This window comes from Pseudorasbora parva, chromosome 17 (genome assembly GCF_024679245.1).
Source record: "Pseudorasbora parva isolate DD20220531a chromosome 17, ASM2467924v1, whole genome shotgun sequence".
NCBI lineage: Eukaryota > Metazoa > Chordata > Actinopteri > Cypriniformes > Gobionidae > Pseudorasbora > Pseudorasbora parva.
Window position 1 is genome coordinate 7,369,976 of NC_090188.1, and position 10,565 is coordinate 7,380,540.

Genomic DNA, 10,565 nt, shown 5'->3' on the forward strand with positions numbered 1-10,565 from the left:
TGGTTTATCAGTCGCAATTCCGGCACAGACTTTGCAAACAGATTTTTACGATATGGACTCGACAGTAATGCCAAATGTGAAAATGTGTAAATTCTAATGCCTGATCTGTGACCAGTGATTTCTGATATGCAATGATTCCTACACATTTAGATGTTCATAATCTATTAGTAAATCAAACCAGTGACTAAACAGTCAACTTCACAGTGTCTCTCTTAAGCCCCTTTCACACTGCGATTCCGGCAGATACACGGATAATGCGACCAGGCATTTGTTCCCAGGCCGCTAGATTTGGTCCATTCACACTGCCAGCGAAATACCGTAATATGTGCGCTTTCACACACAACCCGTAACGGTCCCGGATCGAGTTGACATGTGACATCCGGATGTGACGTATAACGGCGAGCGATCTCCGCTTCAGCGCGGATAGTAAGGAGCTCCGTGGTCTCGACTTGTGTCCAGTTTGCACACATTTCTGCTTGTTTAATTTTAGTTTCTTTTGTATACGAACACTCTCTGCGTTTAAAACACCGACTAGCTTCTGGCACTGCAGGGTTGTAGTATTGAAAAAACAAGCTCTAGGAGTCGCACGATAACTACGTACACGTTGTGGCATTAGTTTTGGCTTTTGTTCTCACAGCGCTCCTCCTGGATCGAACCCCGCAATGTTACTAGGTCCCCGACCCGGGTTCAATTCGGTAATCAATTCCGGGACGTGGTTGCTTTCACACAGAAGGTGACCGGGCAATGTTCCGGGAATATTGCGGGTCCGACATGCAGTGTGAAAGGGGCTTTAGTTGGATGAAAATAATCCGTTTTAAATTTAAACTGTGATTAAATGATATAGAACCCAATCAAAGAACGCTCTCTTTGCAATGGCTGGAGCTGTCAATCAAACAGCGTGAATTTATCACTGACTGAGTTCTGGACACTCATCAAAACTCATGTTACAATCAATGAATTTACATTTTGTTTGCATTGTTAGTGCAGAAATCGAGTTAAAATGACGACATCACTACATTCATGCGCTTAACCTGTCTGTAATTGGCTATAAATCTCATCGCTGCAACCTCTAATGCCACGGTCTAAATAATGCCATAGATCTACATATAATGCTATAATCAACACTTTTCACATTTAGTTAACCTTGAGAACTATAATAGTAAAATTCTGCTAAAAGTTTTTGAGAGAGTTACACATGTAATACTTAACTATTTCATTTGCAAAGATGTTAGCCAATCACAACAGTGGGCGTTTATGCTGAAGTCTCACAGCAGCCAATAAAAAATAATTTGTGCTTGCCACACCACAGCAACATTATAAAACAATGCAGTTTATGACCTCTTTAAAGTCCATATGAAATCAAAATGGAAGTGTTTTGGCTTTTAGTATAAACATGTTAAAATAGGAGGAAATTGTGGCTTTGCACAAGCTCAAGGGCTCTGGATGAGCTGTGATATAAACAAAACGCTATTCGATATATACAAACGAGCAGTTCGATATGTCCCGCCCTGCCTTCCTGTTTCAGTGGAAATGACGTCAACACATTGCATAATGTTGCGCGTTTCAAGGCACTTCAATAGGCACTCATAAAACACTCACCTGAATGTTTCTGCGGCAAAACGTTTTCTATGCAATGTAATTTGTCTCTGAAATAACTTCACTACTGAGATGATATATACTCACAAGCAGCAGCATTTACCTGCTTTATAATTCAGGTTTTAAATTCAACTCCTCTCAACACCTTTGTCTTTGACGCCGCAGACGATGAGCGTGCTCTTGCTGGAGATGTCATTTGGTTTTCTGTCACCGGCAGCACAGCCGACATTGAAATTCCCCTCGTTCAGTGGTTGGGTTTGCTGTCACAAGTCATTTGTACTGAGGGAATGGAAAACAGCAATCAAACACAGAGCAGGGAGCGGCACAAATTAAACTGAGCAAATGTAAATGAATGTGAAACAAGAGAAGCATTAAGGGCTGCGGGGCTGCGGGAGAGATGCGATGAAACTAGGACCCCTCACTTTAACAACAAATTCAATGAACAATCCGACCAAACTTGCTTTCCCACTGGGAGAGGGACAGCGGTTACCTTGACGACCACAGTGAAGTGTTTGTGGAATAACTGGAGAGCTGGGGCTTTGGTTATTAAAGGCTCGCTCTTCATGTCCGATTTGAAATACAGAACAATAATGGTGTTGGGTAGGGAACACTGCACAATGACCATTATATAGAACTCTGAAATTCAATAAATAACACAAACCAATCAAACACAAACAAGTCCTATATTTACACGCAGCCTGTGTGTGTGTGTGTGATGTATATTAAACCGGGGGCAGAATTCCAACTGGTTATTTGCTTTATTTATGTACCTGCAGACCGATGAGAAGGTTTCTGCACCACAGGACGGATTTCCAAATACAATTTAGTAAGAAAAAAAACCCCCACGTTCATTTCAAATAAATATATAAATAAATAAATAAATAAATAAATAAATAAATAAATAAATAAATAAACTGTATTCATTCATTTTTGTTTCAGGAATAAGGTGTCAGAAAAAAGGGTTTACAGATTTTCAAGGTTTAATTTAAGGTCTTGTCCACACGTACATGGGAGATTTCCCGTTAGTTTAAAAAACAAATTGCGTCCACATGAAAACACACAATCACGCTATGAAGCGCTGTCAAGTGCGTGCCAAATCAACAGGTGGCAATCAAGCGGCAAACCTCCCCCAGTTTCCGATGAAGCCAATATGGAAGTAACTTAAGCTGCAATTCATCGACTGGCCACTAGGGACATGCTCCAGAAGGGAGCAGAATCTCATTGAGCCCCATGTTAAAATGCCCAACTTTACAGCAGAAAAAAACATGTTTACAGCCTGGTACAAATTGTGGTTTTAGTCTATCGTCTTATATCTCCCATCATTTTTTAATAACTCATCCGTTTACATTATATTAAGCCTTAAAGTTCTGCTTAATTAAGGGCGTGGTTACTTTGAATGACAGGTGGATAGCCATCACAGTTTATCCTCTGTCTGTCAGTCATCATCTCACCTAAGCTCCGCCCACATCCCGCCTCTTTGCCCCTTTTCGGTTATCTGGGCGTGACGTGCGTTGATGTGCTGCCAAGATGGCAACGGCCAGCTCGACCCCACTTTACGCTTCAGAGCGGCTCTTTGGAATCATATGGGTGACATCATGGACACTACATCCATATTTTCTTTTACAGTCTATGATGGCAATATAACCCTAACTCTAAAGCCATAGCCAATCAGAAGCCTGGAAAAAAAGGTTATTGCCTATTCTGGTTATGATGTAAAAAGCCAAAATCTCTGGTTTCACTGTCCACACGACACCACTGCAACCAGAGTTTCTAAAAATGTTCATCCTGGCAGGAGCTGTCAAAAAAGTTTGGTTTCAGTAAGCGGATACTGCGTTTGCGTGTGGACGAATGGCCAACCCATACAGAAATGTAATATATGTCATACATGTCCCTATTTCGCAAGTGACACAGTTATATATGCTAAATATAAGACAATATATTGCTATCACATATATCTCTAGATATATGTTGATATAAGTTTATAACATATAGGAATTGTCCATATTAAATGAGTATATTGACATATATTAATAATATGCATATGATTATTGTTTATATAATATTGTATGTTATGACTATATATGTCACCAATATGTTTAATTTATATATGCCAATTTATTTAAACAAAATACATACAAACATTTGACATGCCTATGTTTTCCTTATTTGAACAGCTTCTATCTCTCTGAAGTCTATCTCTATTTGTATTTATTTGTATTTTGGGGTTTATGTTTATGTTAATTGTTTTTTTGCGCTTTATCTTTGAATGCAAGGATGGTCATTGGGTCCCTCCCTCAAATTTATCTTGTAGTTTGCCTCTCTAGGTTGTTCCTAGGGAGACTGTTACAATATATTCTATTTTAATTGTAAAATAAGACTATATAAATGAAATCGTTCCATTTTCTAATAGCTTTTATATATGGGCAGATATGTATGTACATTTATGTTTTCACTTTCTATGTGAATATATTTCATATGTGTACATATATTACATTTCCGTATTGGAAACCATATACACTGTAAAAGAATATTAAGAAAAAAAGTTACCTGGTTGCCCTGAAATTTTAAGTTCATTGAAATTAAAATTTTGTGTTAATACAATGAACATTTTTTGAGATTCGACAACCTTTATTAAAATATTATTAAAAGATTTTGTAAGCATATTGGGTAATTTTGTGTGTTTTATTTCTGATGACGCAGTAAAACATGCCAAATAGTGCCATTTTCATGATGTATCAATTTTTTTATATGGTTCAGATACAATAATATTTTGAGTTTCTATTTATTAAACAAATTTCCTTCATTGTATCAACTCAGATTTTTTATTTCAATAAACTCAAATTGTTAAGGCAACCAGGTTACTTACTTTTTTAAGTTAAACCAACAAAAACCAACATTTTTTTTACAGTGTAGACTGTCTGACAGAAATAGAAAGTTATTTTTTATTACTTTTTTTTAAACACTGAATTTCAAGAACTTTAATTTTTTTAAATAAAATATTTATTCTCTTGAGATTTTCTCTTGAACCTGCTTTAGCCTATTTGTGTATATATTTCATTGGTAATGATAGTACAGCCATGGGCAGTAATGAGGGGAAAATGAGTGATCAATCTGTTTCTGTGCCAGTTTTGCCATGAGCGATGAGTTGGGACTGCAATTCATACATGTCTCTTGTTTACAAAATTCAACAACACTGGAAAATAAACCACAAAGATGTAAAGTGAAGTGTAATGCATCACGCCGAATCTGGCCTCATGCAAGAGTTTAACATTTTAAAGGGCCATTGCATGAAGAATCAAATTCTCCCTGATCTTTTGATATCAAAGAGAAATTCAACTGACCCATTCAATTCAAATCCAAAACGGCCATTTACTGAAATCTCACTGCCAAATCCTCTCACCCCTCCGTGGATTCCTATTTGCCGAGCCCATGCAAATAGCTGGTAAACCGCTTTATGTTAGTTTTTTTTGTACATTTTGTATTGATCACAGCTGATATTCATCAAAAGTTTACTAAATGTTGGAGAAGAGGATCATAATGACAAATGTCCAGATGTTTGGTTCAGCACAAAAATAAGTTTTGGGCCATTACTTGATTTGCAAAATCCCATTAGTAAATCATTGCTGACAGCTTGTGCAAATAAATAATGCTACAGTCACAATTCAGGATTTGCGAATACCGCAACGTAAAACAGACAGTAGTCTTCAAGACCCTCTCTGACTCTCGTCCCGGAACAGGGAGTCTGTGGTGAGTATAAAACCTCTGATGAGGCATCATGGGATGCATCACGTCCGGTGCTCTCTGTTATTACCAAGTGTGCCACACGAGTCCTGGAAACTAAGGTCAAAGCGTCTCGATCGCCCCCAGGTGACCGAATGCAGTATAGGTCATAAAGCCTGCCCTCTCTATGAAATGAAATGGACATAGACAAACTAAACAATCAAATTACACTTCAATTTTTTTTTTCCAAAGATGGCTATTTTTATCACGCTGGTGTTAGTTCAAGTGTTTGTTCTCTAGAGTCCTCATGACATTTTTAATGAAATGAGTTTTCCGTCATGTTGTGGCTTGTGTTGTGCCGTTTCTGTTGTGTTGTGCCGTTTTTGTTGTGTTGTGCCGTTTTCGTTGTGTTGTGGCGTTTTCGTTGTGTTGTGGCGTTTCAGTTGTGTTGTGGCGTTTCCGTTGTGTTGTGGCGTTTCTGTTGTGTTGTGGCGTTTTCGTTGTGTTGTGGCGTTTCTGTTGTGTTGTGGCGTTTTCGTTGTGTTGTGGCGTTTTCGTTGTGTTGTGTTGTGGCGTTTTCGTTGTGTTGTGGCGTTTTCATTGTGTTGTGGTGTTTCCGTTGTGTTGTGGCGTTGTTGTTGTGTTGTGTTGTGGCGTTTTCGTTGTGTTGTGGCGTTTTCATTGTTTTGTGGCGTTTCTGTTGTGTTGTGGCGTTTTCGTTGTGTTGTGGCGTTTCCGTTGTGTTGTGGCGTTTTCGTTGTGTTGTGGCGTTTCCGTTGAGTTGTGGCGTTTCTGTTGTGTTGTGGCGTTTTCGTTGTGTTGTGGCGTTTTCATTGTGTTGTGGCATTTCCGTTGTGTTGTGGTGTTTCCGTTGTGTTGTGGCGTTTTCGTTGTGTTGTGGCATTTTCGTTGTGTTGTGGCGTTTCAGTTGTGGCGTTTCTGTTGTGTTGTGGCGTTTTCGTTGTGTTGTGGCGTTTTCGTTGTGTTGTGGCGTTTTCGTTGTGTTGTGGCGTTTCCGTTGTGTTGTGGCGTTTCAGTTGTGTTGTGGCGTTTCCGTTGTGTTGTGGCGTTTCAGTTGTGTTGTGGCGTTTCTGTTGTGTTGTGGCGTTTTCGTTGTGTTGTGGCGTTTCTGTTGTGTTGTGGCGTTTTCGTTGTGTTGTGGCGTTTTCGTTGTGTTGTGGCGTTTTCGTTGTGTTGTGGCGTTTTCATTGTGTTGTGGTGTTTCCGTTGTGTTGTGGCGTTGTTGTTGTGTTGTGTTGTGGCGTTTTCGTTGTGTTGTGGCGTTTTCGTTGTGTTGTGGCGTTTCTGTTGTGTTGTGGCGTTTTCGTTGTGTTGTGGCGTTTCCGTTGTGTTGTGGCGTTTTCGTTGTGTTGTGGCGTTTCCGTTGAGTTGTGGCGTTTCTGTTGTGTTGTGGCGTTTTCGTTGTGTTGTGGCGTTTTCATTGTGTTGTGGCATTTCCGTTGTGTTGTGGCGTTTCAGTTGTGTTGTGGCGTTTCTGTTGTGTTGTGGCGTTTCCGTTGAGTTGTGGTGTTTCCGTTGTGTTGTGGCGTTTTCGTTGTGTTGTGGCGTTTCCGTTGAGTTGTGGCGTTTCCGTTGTGTTGTGGCGTTTCAGTTGTGTTGTGGCGTTTCAGTTGTGTTGTGGCGTTTCAGTTGTGTTGTGGCGTTTCCGTTGTGTTGTGGCGTTTCCGTTGTGTTGGGGCGTTTCCGTTGTGTTGTGGCGTTTCCGTTGTGTTGTGGCGTTTCCGTTGTGTTGTGTTGTGGCGTTTTTGTTGTGTTGTGGCGTTTTCGTTGTGTTGTGTTGCTGCGTTTTTGTTGTGTTGTGGCGTTTCCGTTGTGTTGTGGCGTTTCCGTTGTGTTGTGGCGTTTCCGTTGTGTTGTGGCATTTCTGTTGTGTTGTGGCGTTTTCGTTGTGTTGTGGCGTTTCCGTTGTGTTGTGGTGTTTCCGTTGTGTTGTGGCGTTTTCGTTGTGTTGTGTTGTGGCGTTTTTGTTGTGTTGTGGCGTTTTCGTTGTGTTGTGTTGCTGCGTTTTTGTTGTGTTGTGGCGTTTTCGTTGTGTTGTGGCGTTTCAGTTGTGTTGTGGCGTTTCTGTTGTGTTGTGACGTTTCAGTTGTGTTTAGGCGTTTCCGTTGTGTTGTGGCGTTTCCGTTGTGTTGTGGCGTTTCCGTTGTGTTGTGGCGTTTTCGTTGTGTTGTGGCGTTTCTGTTGTGTTGTGGGGTTTCCGTTGTGTTGTGGCGTTTTCGTTGTGTTGTGGCATTTCCGTTGTGTTGTTTCCGTTGTGTTGTGGCGTTTCAGTTGTGTTGTGGCGTTTCCGTTGTGTTGTGGCGTTTCCGTTGTGTTGTGGCGTGTCCGTTGTGTTGTGGCGTTTCCGTTGTGTTGTGGCGTTTCCGTTGTGTTGTGGCGTTTCCGTTGTGTTGTGGCGTTTCCGTTGTGTTGTGGCGTTTCCGTTGTGTTGTGGCGTTTCCGTTTTGTTGTGGCGTTTTCGTTGTGTTGTGGCGTTTCCGTTGTGTTGTGGCGTTTCCGTTGTGTTGTGGCATTTTCGTTGTGTTGTGGCGTTTCCGTTGTGTTGTGGCGTTTCAGTTGTGTTGTGGTGTTTCCGTTGTGTTGTGGCGGTTTCGTTGTGTTCTGGCGTGGCGTTTCAGTTGTGTGGTGGCGTTTCCGTTGTGTTGTGGCGTTTCCGTTGTGTTGTGGAGTTTCAGTTGTGTGGTGGCGTTTCCGTTGTGTTGTGGCGTTTTCGTTGTGTTGTGGCGTTTCAGTTGTGTTGTGTTGTGGCGTTTTCGTTGTGTTGTGGCGTTTTCGTTGTGTTGTGGCGTTTTCGTTGTGTTGGGGCGTTTCAGTTGTGTTGGGGCGTTTCAGTTGTGTTGGGGCGTTTCCGTTGTGTTGTGGCGTTTCAGTTGTGTTGTGGCGTTTCAGTTGTGTTGTGGCGTTTCCGTTGTGTTGTGGCGTTTCCGTTGTGTTGTGGCGTTTCCGTTGTGTTGTGGCGTTTCAGTTGTGTTGTGGCGTTTCCGTTGTGTTGTGGCGTTTCTGTTGTGTTGTGGCGTTTCAGTTGTGTTGTGGCGTTTCAGTTGTGTTGTGGCGTTTTCGTTGTGTTGTGGCGTTTCAGTTGTGTTGTGGTGTTTCCGTTGTGTTGTGGCGGTTTCGTTGTGTTGTGGCGTTTCCGTTGAGTTGTGGTGTTTCCGTTGTGTTGTGGCGTTTTCGTTGTGTTGTGGCGTTTCCGTTGAGTTGTGGCGTTTCCGTTGTGTTGTGGCGTTTCAGTTGTGTTGTGGCGTTTCAGTTGTGTTGTGGCGTTTCCGTTGTGTTGTGGCGTTTCCGTTGTGTTGTGGCGTTTCCGTTGTGCTGTGGCGTTTCCGTTGAGTTGTGGCGTTTCCGTTGTGTTGTGGCGTTTTCGTTGTGTTGTGGCGTTTCAGTTGTGTTGGGGCGTTTCAGTTGTGTTGTGGCGTTTCAGTTGTGTTGTGGCGTTTCCGTTGTGTTGTGGCGTTTCCGTTGTGTTGTGGCGTTTCAGTTGTGTTGTGGCGTTTCCGTTGTGTTGTGGCGTTTCAGTTGTGTTGTGGCGTTTCCGTTGTGTTGTGGCGTTTCAGTTGTGTTGTGGCGTTTCAGTTGTGTTGTGGCGTTTCACTTGTGTTGTGGCGTTTCAGTTGTGTTGTGGCGTTTTCGTTGTGTTGTGGCGTTTCACTTGTGTTGTGGCGTTTCAGTTGTGTTGTGGCGTTTCAGTTGTGTTGTGGCGTTTCCGTTGTGTTGTGGCGTTTCCGTTGTGTTGTGGCGTTTCCGTTGTGTTGTGGCGTTTCAGTTGTGTGGTGGCGTTTCAGTTGTGTTGTGGCGTTTCAGTTGTGTTATGGCGTGTCAGTTGTGTTGTGGCGTTTTCGTTGTGTGGTGGCGTTTCCGTTGTGTTGTGGCGTTTCAGTTGTGTTGTGGCGTTTCAGTTGTGTGGTGGCGGTCTCGTTGTGTTGTGGCGTTTCCGTTGTGTTGTGGCGTTTCTGTTGTGTTGTGGCGTTTCAGTTGTGTGGTGGCGTTTCCGTTGTGTTGTGGTGTTTCCGTTGTGTTGTGGCGTTTCCGTTGTGTTGTGGCGTTTCAGTTGTGTGGTGGCGTTTCCGTTGTGTTGTGGCGTTTCAGTTGTGTGGTGGCGTTTCCGTTGTGTTGTGGCCTTTCAGTTGTGTTGTGTTGTGGCGTTTCAGTTGTGTGGTGGCGTTTCCGTCGTGTTGTGGCGGTTTCGTTGTGTTGTGGCATTTCCGTTGTGTTGTGCCGTTTCCGTTGTGTTGTGGCGTTTCCGTTGTGTTGTGGCGTTTCCGTTGTGTTGTTGTGGCGTTTCAGCTGTGTTGTGGCGTTTCCGTTGTGTTGTTGCGTTTCCGTTGTGTTGTGGCGTTTCCGTTGTGTTGTGGCGTTTCCGTTGTGCTGTGGCGTTTCCGTTAAGTTGTGGCGTTTCCGTTGTGTTGTGGCGTTTTCGTTGTGTTGTGGCGTTTCAGTTGTGTTGGGGCGTTTCAGTTGTGTTGTGGCGTTTCAGTTGTGTTGTGGCGTTTCCGTTGTGTTGTGGCGTTTCCGTTGTGTTGTGGCGTTTCAGTTGTGTTGTGGCGTTTCCGTTGTGTTGTGGCGTTTCAGTTGTGTTGTGGCGTTTCCGTTGTGTTGTGGCGTTTCAGTTGTGTTGTGGCGTTTCAGTTGTGTTGTGGCGTTTCACTTGTGTTGTGGCGTTTCAGTTGTGTTGTGGCGTTTTCGTTGTGTTGTGGCGTTTCACTTGTGTTGTGGCGTTTCAGTTGTGTTGTGGCGTTTCAGTTGTGTTGTGGCGTTTCCGTTGTGTTGTGGCGTTTCCGTTGTGTTGTGGCGTTTCCGTTGTGTTGTGGCGTTTCAGTTGTGTGGTGGCGTTTCAGTTGTGTTGTGGCGTTTCAGTTGTGTTATGGCGTGTCAGTTGTGTTGTGGCGTTTTCGTTGTGTGGTGGCGTTTCCGTTGTGTTGTGGCGTTTCAGTTGTGTTGTGGCGTTTCAGTTGTGTGGTGGCGGTCTCGTTGTGTTGTGGCGTTTCCGTTGTGTTGTGGCGTTTCTGTTGTGTTGTGGCGTTTCAGTTGTGTGGTGGCGTTTCCGTTGTGTTGTGGTGTTTCCGTTGTGTTGTGGCGTTTCCGTTGTGTTGTGGCGTTTCAGTTGTGTGGTGGCGTTTCCGTTGTGTTGTGGCGTTTCAGTTGTGTGGTGGCGTTTCCGTTGTGTTGTGGCCTTTCAGTTGTGTTGTGTTGTGGCGTTTCAGTTGTGTGGTGGCGTTTCCGTCGTGTTG